The sequence below is a fragment of the Rissa tridactyla genome, chromosome 3 (assembly GCF_028500815.1).
Source record: "Rissa tridactyla isolate bRisTri1 chromosome 3, bRisTri1.patW.cur.20221130, whole genome shotgun sequence".
In the NCBI taxonomy this organism is placed as follows: Eukaryota; Metazoa; Chordata; class Aves; order Charadriiformes; family Laridae; genus Rissa; species Rissa tridactyla.
Window position 1 is genome coordinate 19,694,952 of NC_071468.1, and position 15,929 is coordinate 19,710,880.

At 37.0% G+C, this 15,929-nt stretch overlaps 1 protein-coding gene across 7 annotated transcripts in view; it reads right to left on the reverse strand.

Moving 5' to 3' along the window:
- The window catches only part of WDPCP (WD repeat containing planar cell polarity effector), a 156,788-nt gene that overhangs the window by 138,799 nt on the left and 2,060 nt on the right, over positions 1-15,929 (reverse strand). For 6 of the 7 annotated variants that reach the window (XM_054194449.1, XM_054194454.1, XM_054194447.1 and 3 more), the window contains exon 2: positions 14,979-15,060. The gene's annotated coding sequence lies outside the window, so the exon portion shown is untranslated. Of the gene's footprint in view, positions 1-12,555; positions 12,567-14,978; positions 15,061-15,929 lie in introns of all 7 variants that reach the window. The other variant, XM_054194452.1, reaches the window with a different exon arrangement.

A 15,929-nucleotide genomic window follows, 5' to 3' on the forward strand; every position in this document is an offset into this window, starting at 1 on the left:
CTTCAGTTCCCTTTTCCTTCCTCTCCTCTGCCACTACACAGAACTCGCATGCCAGCCAAGCACAAAGCAGGAGACTACGGCTGGTCCAGCGCAACAAGCTTTCTCAGCAATCAGTAAGTACATATTTAATGACTGAAGGCTGAAGGCCAAATTGAAAAAAAAATCCTTGAGCTCAGGTCACAGTCTTTTCTTGAGGAGTCTGGGGGAGGGAACACCAATTTGGATGTCCTTAGACGTCCACAAAAGGCATACATGTTTGGAGCTTTTAAGACCTCTACCTTACCCATCAGATCAGTCAAAAAGCTCCAAAAATAAATGTCGGAACTGAAAGGCAGATTGTGTGATCAGTTGTTCCTTCAGGTAATCAAAGAAGAATGCTGTTCCCTTACTCAGCAGATTTTGCTTACAGGAGTCAGGTGATTAAAAAAAAGGGGGAAATAAGAAATAACAGTGTTCTGAACATAAATACATGTGTTGTCATCTGGAAATTATGGCTGCTTCTATGAGCTAAGTGTTAGCTCTACCTCCAGTTCATCATTTTAAGACAGAAAAACTCTCAGCTACGTTTCTTGTTAAATATTGAAGGTTGCAAACCCAAATTCATCCTAATATTTTAGTACTGCTGATTAATTAATTTAAACCCTAATCGCAACAGAGACAAAGAGAAAGTTTCCATGACCAACAGAACTAGTATTTGCTCACTTCAGAAGGGTAAATTTTTACAAAAACTAGCTTGAAATCTATTTTCAGGACATTCCAAATCTGTTTAGCTTAAACATTAACTAGCAAACTCGTGGGGTTTTTTAATTTTCCACAAAACTATATAACATATTCATTAAGAACACCCATTCTTCAAAACTCTGAAAGATCCATAGTTCATAGGGTAGTCACGTAGGGCAAGTCACTTACTGCCCTACGCACCCCCCAAAGTACATTATCACATTTCAACTGCCACTGCCTAAGATAAGTATTTAAATCCATATTCGCATTTCACTTTTGAAAATTACAGCACTTATAAATTGGCATTAGGACCTTGAATTCAAGCACTTTGTGGTTATGACAACACTCCATTGCACAGTAAGCACGCTACTGGGCGATAAATGCCATTCCCCGATTTTCGAACAATTTAACATCCTAATAATCAAAAGGAATGTTACCCAAGCTCTGAGGAAAGATAGGCAGATGAGTGATAAGATAAAATATCTTCAGAGAAAAAGAATGAAGGGTAACTCATTGCTCCCAGAAAGAAAAGGTAAAAATTACAATGCCCCTCTAGCTGGTGAAAGCCATACATACTTCAGGAATGTTTTCTGCACTTTTTCTATAATGGAAGAGAAAATGAGAACAAAAGCTAATGATTAATACAAGGCAGCTGTAATAAAGGTCATGAAAAAATACATTTTGGTGTGTATGGAAATGCCTTTCCCCAGAGGGATAAGGTTCCTTATACCCCATTTCTGCCATATCCAACCACAATCATGACTTTGCTGGGCAGATCCAATTTTTCATCACTTATACTTCATAGTAAAAGTGTGCCCTGCAGCTACAATTCTAAAAGGCAAACAATAACTCACTTCATAGCTCTTGCCTAAGTGTGGAAAGTGAATTCTTACGTATTTCTCAAAATCAGAAAGTAGGACATATGAATATGCTTGTCAGGTAAAACTTGGGAGAGGCCCAAGAACATTTGAAGGTGTCAACAGGACTTGGAGGGGCAAAAAACCTCTTAACTTCTTCTGCACAGAGAACAGGACAAAAGTTGTCATGCTGAGGAAACCGCCTCACTTCTTGCCAAGCTCATTGCTGCTCTCCCATTCCCAGGCACCAACTGCAGTTAAATGAAAAAAAAAAAAAAAAAACAAAAACCAACCCACAGTTGGTTTTTTTTTTATATATATACCGATTCATCAAGATAGTTGTATCTTTTTGCAGTATGATGAGTGCCTAATTACAATGATTCAAATCTCTTGTCACCTTCAGGCTAACCTACAGATAGCAATGGTTTTTAGCCAGAGCTGATAGTGAAAATGAACTTGACACAGCACGCAATGGTTTGTTAAGCATGATATAATATTAAAAACATCATTCCCCTTTTTAATCTAGCCAGGAGGAGGAAGAAATCACATGATTTTGAGTTCAAAGTTGCTAAATCCCTTCTCCAGCAGGGAAACATGCTTGTCTGATTACATTTTCAGGTTGAACGCATTTGTCACTCTATCACCTTTCTCCACATTCAGTCCTGGTTTGAGCCCTGTTGGTTTCAGACAGTTCTTTCTCCTCCTAATTTCGCTGTAATTTCTCAGAAGTTCCTTCAGCTCACTACCCAGTTTTCTTCTTGGAAAATGGTTACATGCAGGCTGGGCCCTCTAGTGCATCTTCATGTCAATGCACTATATTCCCAGTCCTTTTTGCACTGTTTCCTCTACCAAGAAACTTCTGAAAGAACATTTACTCTGTCCATGTGCCTTTTTCAAGTGGACCCTATTTGTGCTTCTAGAACCTGCAAAGAAGCAGGAGCTGACTGAGTGATATATCCACTCTAGTTGTGCTGTCGCTTAGTGTCAAGACTCAAACTCAAGCACTCAGCCCCATGAATGGCACCTTCTGCTAACCAGCTGCAAAATCAGCATCAAAAGCCCAGCAGGAAACTCAAGAGATGAGGACAGAGAAACAGCTTCCTCGCCAGGGGCAGAAGTTCAGGAAAGAAACCTGCTTAATACTTCAAATACAGGTCCTTTATAAGGACAGCGATCTGCACCATCCCTTCAGATCAAAGGACTACCATGAGGCACATACATATACATGGCCTAGGTGGGAAATTGTCAACAACTTCAGATCCTCAAAATAGGGTCAGTTTCTGCTTAAGGCAGAGAACAAAACCTTGAGGGTGTAATTCTTTCAGTCGCTATGCTGTGTATCCTATCCAAGCCAATCTAAAACTTTAGCATTTAGAAAACCATCTTGATACCCCTGTATTGCAATTTTTTTGATTCCTCACGTTCTATTTCACAATCATCAACACGATTATTCATCCAATCTCAAACCCATTTCCTTGTCTTTCGCTTTTAGTTTCTTAAGATAAAAAAGACCTAACAGACAAAACTGGAGCTGGTTAAAATGCTTTAAATAAAAAGCTGCAATTATATCTGAACAGATATTTTTATGTCACTCACAAGATTTTGATTTTTAAAGTAATGAGTGAAATGTTTTGAAAATAGGCAATATTATGTACATAACCCAAACTGACACTGACAAAGTCTGCAGCAGTCCATGGGAAAAAGCAAATCAGTAACATAACAATAAAACTGGCCATGGTACAAGTAATATGAACAATATCAGAATTACCTGTATTAATTTTCAATACAGCATATATACCTTCACTGGATGACCTCTACATTGATAAAATCATCAAAGAACAACAAATGAAATATGAATGCCCTCTATATGCATCACTGCTCTTTACACTCTGTTTAATATTTTCAGTCAAAATAATTCACAAAGGAAGTCTAATTGAATAGCAACCCTATGGTATAAACAGAGTCGCACATTTTGTTACAACTTCACAGGTTACTGAAAATTCAGTGCATCTCTTGGCTGCGTCACACCCAGTCTACGTTTCAAAATAAGTTGTTCAAAGAAAGATTTTTATTTTTTTAAAATGGATTTTAAAACAGCTTCTGCCAGCAAAGGCCTTCCCAGTTTTGGAAAAATGTCACTATAGGCACCCTGTAAATGTCATGGAACATGAGGAAACAGCATATAAATGACCAAGTTTTCTAATAGACTTGGAGTTACCTGATGAAATCACTAGAAGGGCAGAAGCATTTTGAAGCTTGCTTTTCTTTCACTTCAAGATTAATTTCAGCTCTTTTTAAAACCTTCAAAAAGTGTTCATTACCATTCGAGGTGTGTATATGATTTGCGATCAACAGGTGTGACAAAACATGAGCAAGCTTTTGAAAACCAAGAATGGGCTTATGTTTAACATAAGGATAAAACTTGTTCTGACTGTTTTTTAAATAAAACAGAGTTAAATTCATGCCAATGACATTAGGCATAATGAAACAATAACTATTTATGGTTTCTCTGTGAATTCTGGTAGTAAAACTCTGGATGTGGTCACAGAAATTATAAATCTGCATTTGTTATCTGGAAAACAAACCAATTATAGTAATTTTCTGCTATTACAAGCAATTGTCTTAATTACTTCAATATATTACTTCACATTGTCTGAAAAGACAGGATGTCAGTGTGAATAGCATTGGTTTGGCAGCCCCAAATTAGCAACAACCATTAAAGTGGTGCATGTTCTCTCTATTCCCTTCCCCAGAAAGAGCATCTCAGCTCTCACAGAAGCTTGACTTTCTACCTCAGTATCACACAAAAATAGAAAATTGAAATGCAAGGAATCAGACAGACAATTTTGAAAATTCCAAGTGGCACGTTCATGTCTTTTAAGTTTGTTCTTTGCATTGTGCACATCTATTAATTATCCATCATTTCACAGTTTGACCCACTCTTGCTAGCAAGCCATTTCTCATATGACCCCAGTTTATACCAAAGGTAAGTGTCAATATGATGGGAACAATGGTACTGTGCCAACAACCTATAACTTTACAATAATTCTGCAGATGGCCATGCAAGGATGCCTTTACAGCATCAGCCAGTCACTGGTAAATTTCTTGCTTTTGCAGGGTTTCAAAAAAATGGAAAAAAAATTTACAAAAATGAGAAAATAATAATAAAACCATCAAACAGCAATTGCCCACTACCATTATTGCTGTGAGTATATTATAGGTCAGTTTTGCCATGAAAATCAAAATAATGTCCTTTTGTGATAGTAAGCCTGCAACACTTAAATTATACATTTTGACTCCTTTATATAAACTTGAGCATTGATACCTGGTTCAAGTCTTCGACCTTGTGTTTGCAATTCCGTAATTCCACGTATTCCAAAGAAATTTTTATCATTTACAAATTTTGGAGTAGGATTCCAACCACAAAGATCATATTTCCCTTTTTTGTTTTTTAAGACAGTTCATCCAGGATTTATCCCTTACTAAGGACATTGTTTAAAAATGCATTACTTCTGAGCAATTTAGAAAAATCTTCTCTCAAATGAGAGCTGTGACTGACCATTCTAGTTAGCTCTAGCATTTGGCTCTTTCCATTTCCACAGCTGTAAAAGATATTAAATTAACTCATCCACACAAGTTTAGTCTTCCACATTGGCAGCGCAAAACAAAAGCAGTAAATGGCTTCAGCTGGGGGAAGCAGACTTAAGTAATTTCTGTATTTTACACAAGCCTTTATTTTTAAAAAGTCTTTTTTTTATGGCTGATACAATATTAGGGGCCTTCTCACTTTTATCTGTGTATTCCTTTTCGCAAAATCTTTGACCGAGTTGGGCTTGCTCAAATTAAAGTCGTGGCTGCTGTTACTTTTCTGACTGATGCTTCCTTTTCATTAACCTTCATACGTTAAGGAAAGCAGCAATATTTTCACCATTATCATTATTCCTTTACTTTTAAGCATAAGGCCAACAACATGATCTTCACAGTAATCCATGAAATAAATGACAATTATTATATACATGAGAAAAAGATGCAGAACTTTCATTCTTCTGCTTACTTGCCCCATTCAGCAAATACTGCATTATTTCCTTTCATGATGATAACATTTCTTTGATCCCAGCAAAGAGATTTTTGGAAAATGAAGTTGGAAATAAATGTAGAATAACTAACTTAAGTGGCCTCAATTACAAACTGACATTTACTGCGGTTTATCCATGACTAGGGAGTTTTAAAATTCACAGCATGCCATCTTCTGAAAATCAAGCAGCAGCAGCAATACAGGTGTGCCACTCCTGCAACTTTATGCAACATCTGCGCTGTCATGTCCTTGAATTCAGAGTAACTAATAACCAGCACAGCACATACTTTAAAAGAACACAGATGCTGAAGTTGGCATTTATTCACTGACATTATAGGCAGCATATTTTATAGGCTACTTTTTAAGGAATGCTCAACCACTTGCACATTGTGCACAGAATGATCGATGATCACCGCAGTGAAGTTCAGCTATGCACCGGAATTTCATGTGTTGCACTGTTGCAGAGCTTTGCCAATCCAATTCAGAAAACAAGCATGACAGCAGTGCAGTTACTTTATTAAGTCAGGTACTGAATAGGGATACAACTTGATATATTGCAAAGCAGAGAGACAGAAAAAGCCACTTAGGGGGTTTCCTAATATCACATATAAAAAAAATCTACCCAGAAAATAAAACAAAAGAAAAAAACGTTTAGCAAGAGAAGAAAGGTGATAAACACCATCACTGACAGAAGCCAAAGGAGCTAGTCTAGCTAGATCTTTATGGAATCTAATTATTTAATGTGCCCTTTGATGAAATGCCAAGTAATTAAGTTATTCCAAAATCAAAAGTCCCTGGAGGAGTAAGTCTGCTTACTACCTAAGTATTTACTCAAGTGAAACTGCCACCAATGCCACTGTTTCATGATCTCTCTGAATTTTGCATTTTAACACAAGAATGGCAGTGTTACAAGTTTTCCAGTACCAATCTTACACTGATTTCCACATGAAGAGACCTTTGCAGCCAGCTAAAACAGTAATGAAGCCACCAGCACTCCCACCAGGCATGGGACTTTGGCAGCAGAGTGCTCAAGGAACATTCTGAGCTGTCACATACATTCTGTCACAAGCTGCACCTCATTCACTAACATTACATCATTAAGAATTTTGTTTCAAGGTGAATGTATTAATTACATTTACAAAGGAACTCTTTCAATATCTAAAAGTAATCAACACTTAAAAAACATGTTTGCTTCCTCCTATGTAACGATGAATATGCACTGTCACAGGAGGTGCCTAGCCACTGTTCTGCTCTGTGACAGCCTCATCTTATTGCCCCGTAAGATCACAGAAAAGATGCTCCTGGAATCTATGTCAAGGCATATGGATGACAGGGATGTGATTAAAAACAGCCAACACAATCTCCACAAAGGTGAACCTGCACTGGCGGTCAAGGAAAGAGCGACTACCTTAACTTTTCTAAGGCCTTTGACATGGTCCCACACAGTATCTTTGCCTCTAAATTGGAGAGATATGAATTTGATGGATGGACCATTCCATGGATAAGGAACTGGCTGGATGGCCATATCCGAATAGTTGCAGTCAATAGCTCAATGTCCAATGGAGATCAGTAACAAGCAGTATCCCTCAGCTACCTGTTTTGGGACCAATACTGCTTAATATCTTTATTAATGAAATAGTGGGATTGAGTGCACCCTCGGCATGTCTGCAGATGACACCAAGCTGAGTGGTGCAGTTGATACGGGTGAAGGAGGGGTTGCCATCTAGAGGGATCTGGACAGTCTTGAGAAGCAGGCCAGTGTGAACCTCATGAAGTTCAACAAGGCCAAGACCCTGCACCTGGGTCAGGCAATCACCAGTATCAGTATGGACTGGGGGATGAATGTATTGTGAGCAGACCTGCAGAGAAGGACTTGGGGATATTGGTAAATGAAAAATCTGATATGAGTCAGCAATGCGCATTCACAGCCCAGGAAGCCAACCCCATCCTGGGCTGCATCAAAAGCAGCGTAGCCAGCAGGGCGAGGGAGGGGATTCTGCCCCTCTGCTCTGCTCTGGTGAGACCCCACCTGGAGTGCTGCATCCGGTTCTGGGGTGTCCAGTACAGGAAAGACATGGAGCTGTTCAAGTAGATCCAGAGGAGGGCAACAAAGGGGCCATCAGGGGCTGGAACACCTCTCCTATTAAGAAAGGCTGAGAGAGTTGGGGTTGTTCAGCCTGGACAACAGAAGGCTCCAGGGAGACCTTACTGCGACCTTTTAATACTTAAAGGGGGCTTATAAGAAAGATGGGGACACACTTTTTAACTGTAGTGACAGGACAAAGGGTTTTAATCTGAAAAAGGGGAGATTTAGATTAGATACAAGGAAGAAATTCTTTACTGTGAGGTGTATAAGGCACTGGAACAGGTTGCCTGAGAAGTTCAAGGCCGGGCTGGATGGGGCTTTGAGCAACCTGGTCTAAAGGAAGATGTGCCCCTCTTCCAACCCAAACCATTATATGACAAAAGCAGTAGGCAACTAACAGAATCACAGAATGGCAAGCATTGGAAGGCGCCTCTGGAGATCATCTAGTCCAAGCACCCTGCCAAAGCAGGTTCACCTAGAGCAGGTTGGATAAGAATGCATCCAGGCAGGTTCTGAATATCTCCAGAGAAGGAGACTCCGCAGCATCTCTGGGCAGCCTCTTCCAGTGCTCTGGCACCCTCAAATTCTCCTCATGTTCAGATGGAATTTGCCACGTTCCAGTTTGTGCCCGTTGCCCCTTGTCCTGTCGTTGGGCACCACTGAAAAGAGCCGGCCCCACCCCCTTGCCACCAACCCTTTAGATACTGATCGGCATTAATGAGGTCCCCTCTCAGTCTTCTCTTTTCCAGGTTACATAGACTGAGGACTCTCAGCCTTTCTGCATAAAAAGAGGAAATTGCAACTCACTGCATTACATTCACTGCATCTGGTCAAGTTATCAGAACAAAAAATGATAGAACAGTGGATTGGGAAGTATCTACTTAAATAAACAGCTCAAGTTAAAAAGAGTGGAAATAGCTTTGCACAATAGCACATTAAGCTTTACATTTGCTTTTGTTTTTCTATATACCATTAATTAAAGAACAGTCACTTAATATAAGCATTATCAAAGAAATATAATTACACAAAATTTTTATGACATTGGAAGCCATGTAATAAGACTGATTTTGAAGTCCATATAGACTTATTCTTTCAACATATATTTCTAATGCATTTTACAAACCTTCAATTTCTCAAGGAAGACAGGCTCAACATTTACAAAATCACTTAATTGTCCTCCAAAAATGGCATATATTCTTTAAAAGTGCATTTCTTAAGAGTTTGGTCATTTCTGCTGAAAAATTACACAACAAGATGGCATTATTACTCCAAGGTGAATATTCTTGCCTTCTAAGAGGTGTATTCAAATAGATAATTATCTCTCAGACTTTATACGATGACAAATGCATCTGCAAGATAGCATCTCACTCTGCTCAGAAGTTTGGGTAGAACTGCTTGAGACCAACTATGATGGAAAACCAGTCAGCCTATCAACCTTTAGTAGGCTTCAGCTCCCATTAAAAGGTAGGTGGTAATCCAGGCAAGCTGGTGTCCACCAGTACTACAGTGGAGTTCCCAGCAGTGGCAGCAGATCTTGCAGTAGGACTGCAGTAGTCCACTAGCTTTCATTACAGAAACCAGTGACAGTAACTTGGCAAGAACCAAGTCTAGCGTTGCAGTGAAACTAATGATACAGTTAATGAAATTACACTAATTTATGTCCCACATGGCTATGTCGTACAAATAGGTTAATGTATGTATGATATATATGTATACTTATAGTCCTGATATCCACATGATGAAAGACAAAACCATTTATTAAATTGCATTTATTATGCATCTTAAACCATGTGGAGTACGTTGTTCTTTCAAATTCTCTCTGCATTTTTTAAGTCTTTAAATCGTGTTTCCCCCCCCTCAAATCTGATTTGTCAGGCAAGTCACAATGGTCCAATTTCACAGGCAACTGGGCCGCTATTGTTAAAAAACCTGCTTCTCGTGAAACTCTAAGCAGGTATGAAATATCACAATATCAACATTTTCCTGGACACCACTCTGTCTACATCAGTCAAAAGTGCATATAGGAAAAAAGTCAGCTATGGGTGGGAAAAAACCCTACTATTTCTCTAAAGATTGTAGATCTTAATTTTCTGACAGAAATATATCACTTGCCCTGGCTCTGCCGAACACTGAGATACTTAATCATATAGTAAGAAATATATTCAAGATAGAGATACTAGTATTTAGAAATGCTCTTCTGCTCTTTTCCCAGAATCCTGTAAGCTGGGGACTTGCTTCTGAAATAGCTTTGCTATCAAGCATGGCATATACAGGTTATAAAAACCTAAAGGTTTAATTAGCGCTTTTCTGAGTTAAGTTCACTAATGGGTTTGCCGAATTAACCAGACCAGAATTGTGTAAATATATCATTAAACCTTATTTTGCATTTGCATATTACCTGCCTCTTAAGAGCGTATTCATCCTCTGTTTTGGTGTTTTACATATTTACAAAGATACTCTAAAGTTCTGTCTTAAGAGAAAAACTGCATAGAATAAGAAAAACTTCTGTGGTAAGTTTGGGATCTTATAACTTGTAAATTAGCAACGAAAGCACTGAGATAAGTCTTTGGGAGTATATTTGAAGTTTTAATGAAAGAGTCAGATTACAAAAAGCCATAGTGGGAGTCTTATATGAGGAGGCTTTAAAGTTAGTTGCAATGTATTAAAAAACAACATTCAAATAAATTATTTTTCACCGCAGTATGCCAAGTTTTTCGAGATAGAATTAAAATTGGGCTTTCATTTTAGACCAAGTAAAGCATAATATTAGACTATAATACTGCATATACTAGTGAGATCCAAATGCCCACGGTGTTGCAAGAGAACATTTTTCCTCAGGCATTTGAAATTTAATGCTTCTTTAATATTCTCTGTTGGATATTGTTAGAATGGAATTTCAAATATTTCCTGCAATTTGAGTTAAAGATTACTGAATAATGCTGAGCAGCAAAAAATATTTGAAGCATACATCTAAAGCTGGCATAGTAGCTTAATGTCCTGTTGTTTCTTGCTTTAGCAAAATTAATTTCTACAGTCTTCAACCATGAATTCAAGCACCACCTGGAGATACAAACCCATAATTTAACTGTGGTGTATTTCTAGCTCCCTTGACTAATACACTGAGGCTGGACCCTGTTATGTCAGCTATAAAAGGAAAAGGCCATTTCATAGCAATACTTTATATTCTCCTAAATCAGACAGCGGGCAACTTGAAAAACAGTATCTGTCCCATTATTGTAAATAAATGGGATTACCTGTCATGAAATAAATGTACGTGGTTTTGCCTATATTAAAAGTATATATTCTACTATATAGCCAAGAGTAACACCTTTCCAATAGGACCCAAAGTATTCAAAGGTTTTTGTCCCAGTAAGATCCAACCTTTTCACCATACATGTGTTAGTGCATTACCATGGTTACTCAATACAGGTAAGGGAAGACTGCAAATTAAACTTAACAAAAAGGTATAGTTGCCTCATCCTAGAAACAAACCAGTAAAAGACAAACTATAATCGTGATTCCCTTTGCTTGATTACTTCATGGAGAAGCCTCCTTCATTCAAAGATGAAGCTACTTTCTTTTCCATCATTCCTGTCCACAATATAAGTGGTCATGCTCACGATTTTGTTCCACAGCCATGGTTCCCTTATCATTCATACTGGGCTCATCAGACTCATTCCTTGGCGCTCTCCTACAGGAAGCCTGCCAATTCCCCTCAAAATGGCTTGGAACACTGCTTCAGACAGTATGACTACCGTGAGTTCAAATGAACTAATTCCTCAACTCCATCCCAGCCAGATAAGGCAACTCGAAATGCCTTCATGACACGCCCAAAAGTTTTAAACATTGATCCTTAGCCTCATGCGGTAAGAAAACCATTCTCATGGGTTCCAACACAACCCTTGTCGACACTCTGAACTGAAAAAACAGCAAAAATATATGTATGCATGTTTTGGAGCTGCAGGAAACTCAAAGTTAGGTAGCATGGGTATGGCCAATAGACTCGAAACAGCTGGATACATGGGCCTATACTTTTATTAAGAGACAGGGACAGTTTAGCCTTGCAGCATGCAACTAACTAAATACAAGCATGTGCAGAAATCAAGTACTTGTATTAACTTGAGCAGAATGAATAAATACAATTTCTTCTTTCTTTCCTCAAGGATCAGTAAAAATACTAAATATGGACAGTACTATAAGCAACACTAAAGCCATCCATAGACTCTGCTGCTGCTAAAAAATCAATTTGGATAAGGTTTCCAAAAGACAGCAAGATACCAAAATGAATCTGTGGAGCAACAGAAAAACCTCCATACGGGAAACAAAGTGTTTAGTTTGCATTTAAGCTTATTACTGATTAATTCATGTTTTAAAAATTGTGTTTCACATATTAATAATGTCATTAAGATAAAAAGGTATCAGTATTTTCCTTCTGTAAAGAGTTAGTTTTTAAACAATTAACTTCAAAAAGTCAACGTCATATGACACCATTCTCCCTCCACAGATATTTCTGTTGATATTTTCCTTAAATTATGATTCACTACTTGGGGGGGAAAAAAGGGGAGACAAATTCAATTTGTCAATCTGTATAATGGCAGCTATTAACAAGTAAATTCTGTGAAAATACACAAACAAATACAAATGGATATTGTAAAACAAGCTGAAATATTTAAAGCAAACTGTGTGATCATAATTCATAGAAATAACCTTAATAAGAACAGCACTTGTAATTATGCGACAGGTTTGGCATGGAAGAGCACCCATCAGTCATTCTGGCATGCAAAGGATGCATAAAGGAAGCAAAAGGATTCACCCACCTGCACTGAGTCTAAAAAAAATGGAAAGTAATCATTATGGCTTGTAACTTCTCATATTAAAAGTTAATCCTTGATGATCATGTTATCATGAACAAGTAAAAAAAAAAAGTAATTTAACAGTAATTTAAACTTGACCAATGCTGACTTCATTTAAAAAAAAAAACTTACAAGGACATTAGCTTAATGTTTAAGTCTAGTTCTTGGGGTTGGGGTTTGTTTTGTTTGGTTTTTTTAATACCAAAATAATTTTTAGATGTTCATTAAAAAGCAGATTTCCAATTACTCATATGCTTACAGATAATGCATTAACCTGCTAGTTTTACTGAACAGGAACATATTAAAACAGGCTGGCACAATCTTAATTCAGATTTCTCAAAAAGCAGCAATGCAATGCATACGCCTTGGAAACCTACCTTATCAACACAACAATTACATAAACACTCCAAAAATCAAATAAACCCAGGAAATGTACCATTTCTTGTGATCAATGAATGGGTGACATTCTTTTTACATGAATCCCTAATCTAACATTCTTCTTGTTGCATTTTAGTTGGGAAGTCACATTTCCCAAAGAAATAGCTTTATTACTAACGAATTCAATGCATGACGTCCAGATTACAGACTGGCAGTTTTCATCACAAATGTACATTTAGGTTCTATGGTCTGGAAACCCACTTAGTGGAACAGCCAGACAGCAAATATAGAAAAGCACTTTCTGTCATACTTGTGCCATTCCCCTGTTTGCAAAGGATGCTTTTATTCCTCCTCCTTTTCCATTTCCAATCTCCCAAGAGTTTGTAAAAACCTCTACCACTTCAGTTCACCTACCGTGGGAAGAAGTACCTAATTCACTCAGAATTTACAAGTCACAATCAACCTCCTCCACACATTGACATTAGTGAGAAAATCCACACGTTGTTGTCACAAATTGTCTGCTCAACCAAGAAAAAGACAGATTTGTGGTAAGGTAAAAAAGAATCCAGTAAGACTATTTCTCATACAGTAAGAACAGAACTCTTCTGTTCTCTTTGTAATAAATAATTTAGAGATCAACTTTGCTGAATTTACAGACCATATACCAAAGTCTTTGCATGTGTGAGAGTGTTTTGGTTGTTTTGGTTTGTTTTTTTTTAACAGGCATTCTCTATACCCTGTACTTCTAAGAACTGTGAGAAGAAAATCCACCAAAAGTGGTTCACAGATGGTAGACGGTAATAGATCTTCCACAGTCTCTCAGCTTTGTCTACACCGGGGTTGCTGTTATCAAGCTACTGTGCTGCCACAATCCCTGGTCAATGATGGAGCCCTGCAATACCTGAACTGCATTCCAGGCACCAGAGGCCTACGAGCATCAATCCAAGCACCTGAGATCTACCTACAGCAAAGGAGGCCTTAACTGTTACAGTGTCCTCTGGCAAAAACACAATAGGTGTTTGTACTATTAACCTATTTAGAAATAAGAAACAAAAAAGAACATTCGCATACCAATGTGTATTAAGATTTGACTCATGAATAGTTCATAAAGATTACTAATAAATATTGCAAGCACGCTATACATCATTTGTGTCTGCTCATAGTCAGTAGGCACATGAGTACAGAATGTTTTATGGCATCCTGTCTACCTATTAAAAACATACTAAAGGTTGTATAAGTAATTAATGAATGATTAATTACCTCAAATTATGTAAAAACCCAACTAAACTACTAAGAGGTAAAAATGAAGCCACAGGATAAAATGAAACCAGTTCCATAGAAGGTAAAAATTCCCTTTAAGAAAGTAAGTTTTCTGAACCACGGCAAAAAAAAAAAAAATAAAAAAAAAAATCAGAGTTATAAACAGAATTTCTAGACACACATTTCTTCATACCATTTAGTGCCTATGCAGTATCACATAACTGAAGTTTAGAAATGAACAGTGAAAAATTAGTTCTGGACATTAACACTAGGAATACAAAAAAAATAAGTTATGCATAAAAATATAAATTCTTAACAAAAACACATCTATTTTCATTTTCTAAACTAAGATTTTAATTGATCTTGCTTATATCTGCATCTTTATAATTTTAAAATTCTATTACAGATTTCTCACATACATTTAAAAATAGTTTTTGATCCTCTTAATCCCATTGCGGTATTTTTTTAATGCTTTATTTTATTTCTGAAAAATCCCTTGTTATTATTCCCTTGGATCATAACCCAGAAGAGGCTTACAAAACTGTTCCAATTCTATTATTATTACTAGGATTGAACTCAGCCATTATATAGTTAATTTTTTTATATAGTCTTAAACATTTTCTACAAGTGACATGTTTTTGTATTAAAAATTGTAAGTAAATGCATGAGGTAAGAAAAAACTGTATTATACGTGGAGAAGATAAAAAGATAATTTCACAAATTACTGAAAATTAAGTGTAAAAACTTACCTAAAAATATTCATCAATTTCTATAGACGGCAATGAAGAAAAAGAAAATCCCATCCAAAATACAGTTAAAGAGCACAGCCAGCTGTTAACAAAGAATAATTCATTTTAAAATATAAAAAAATTAAGAGAGAATTCTGGCAGACTACCCTTCAAAACTACTAGTTGCCTTGAAAAATAATACTTAATCCCCACAAAACAGAGATTAAAACATCTTGAGTATTAAGTGTATTGTTTAATTACACCAATTTCCAAGTAATTCAATATCCTTTTGAGTGCAAAAACTGTAAAATGTATTTCAAGAATTAGCTGAGAGCCCAATCCATATGCACACTAAATTTCCATTACTTCTTTTGCATGTAATACATTTCCATTTATGCAGTTCTTTGGCTTAAAGCGCTTCACAAAAGTCACATACTAATAAAACATGGGGGAAGCATTAAAGAATATTAAAAAATTACAACAACAACAAATACTGGCAACACAAGATGCAAAATTGTCAAGAAAATTACGAGACAATAACAAACATGAGGAAATTCAAAGACTCTGACAAAGCTGACAAGAGAAACAGTATTAAATTTATAAATATCCAAAACTTTGAAAAGGTGGCAAGACTAATAAATCAGCAAAAATAAATCAAATACGCCACACTTCCTGAAGATAAAGCGCACAGTTTTGGAAGACTGGGTTGCAGAAACTCTTAACACTGTATGTTTGTAGATTCCTACAAGTGACAAGAGTCTGAAGACATAGGCATGATTTAACAGCACGAGAAACACTACCAAGAACCAACACTTCCTACACCAGAAAGGCTTCTATCCAGAAGTAAAGGATATATTTTAAAAAGTGGAAAACATCAGGAAAAGGAGTTGTAAAAACCACATGGGGAGATAAAAGCCTCTCTCATTTTTTTTTGTACATTTACATTTTGCTTGGAAGATATTAAAGCTTAAG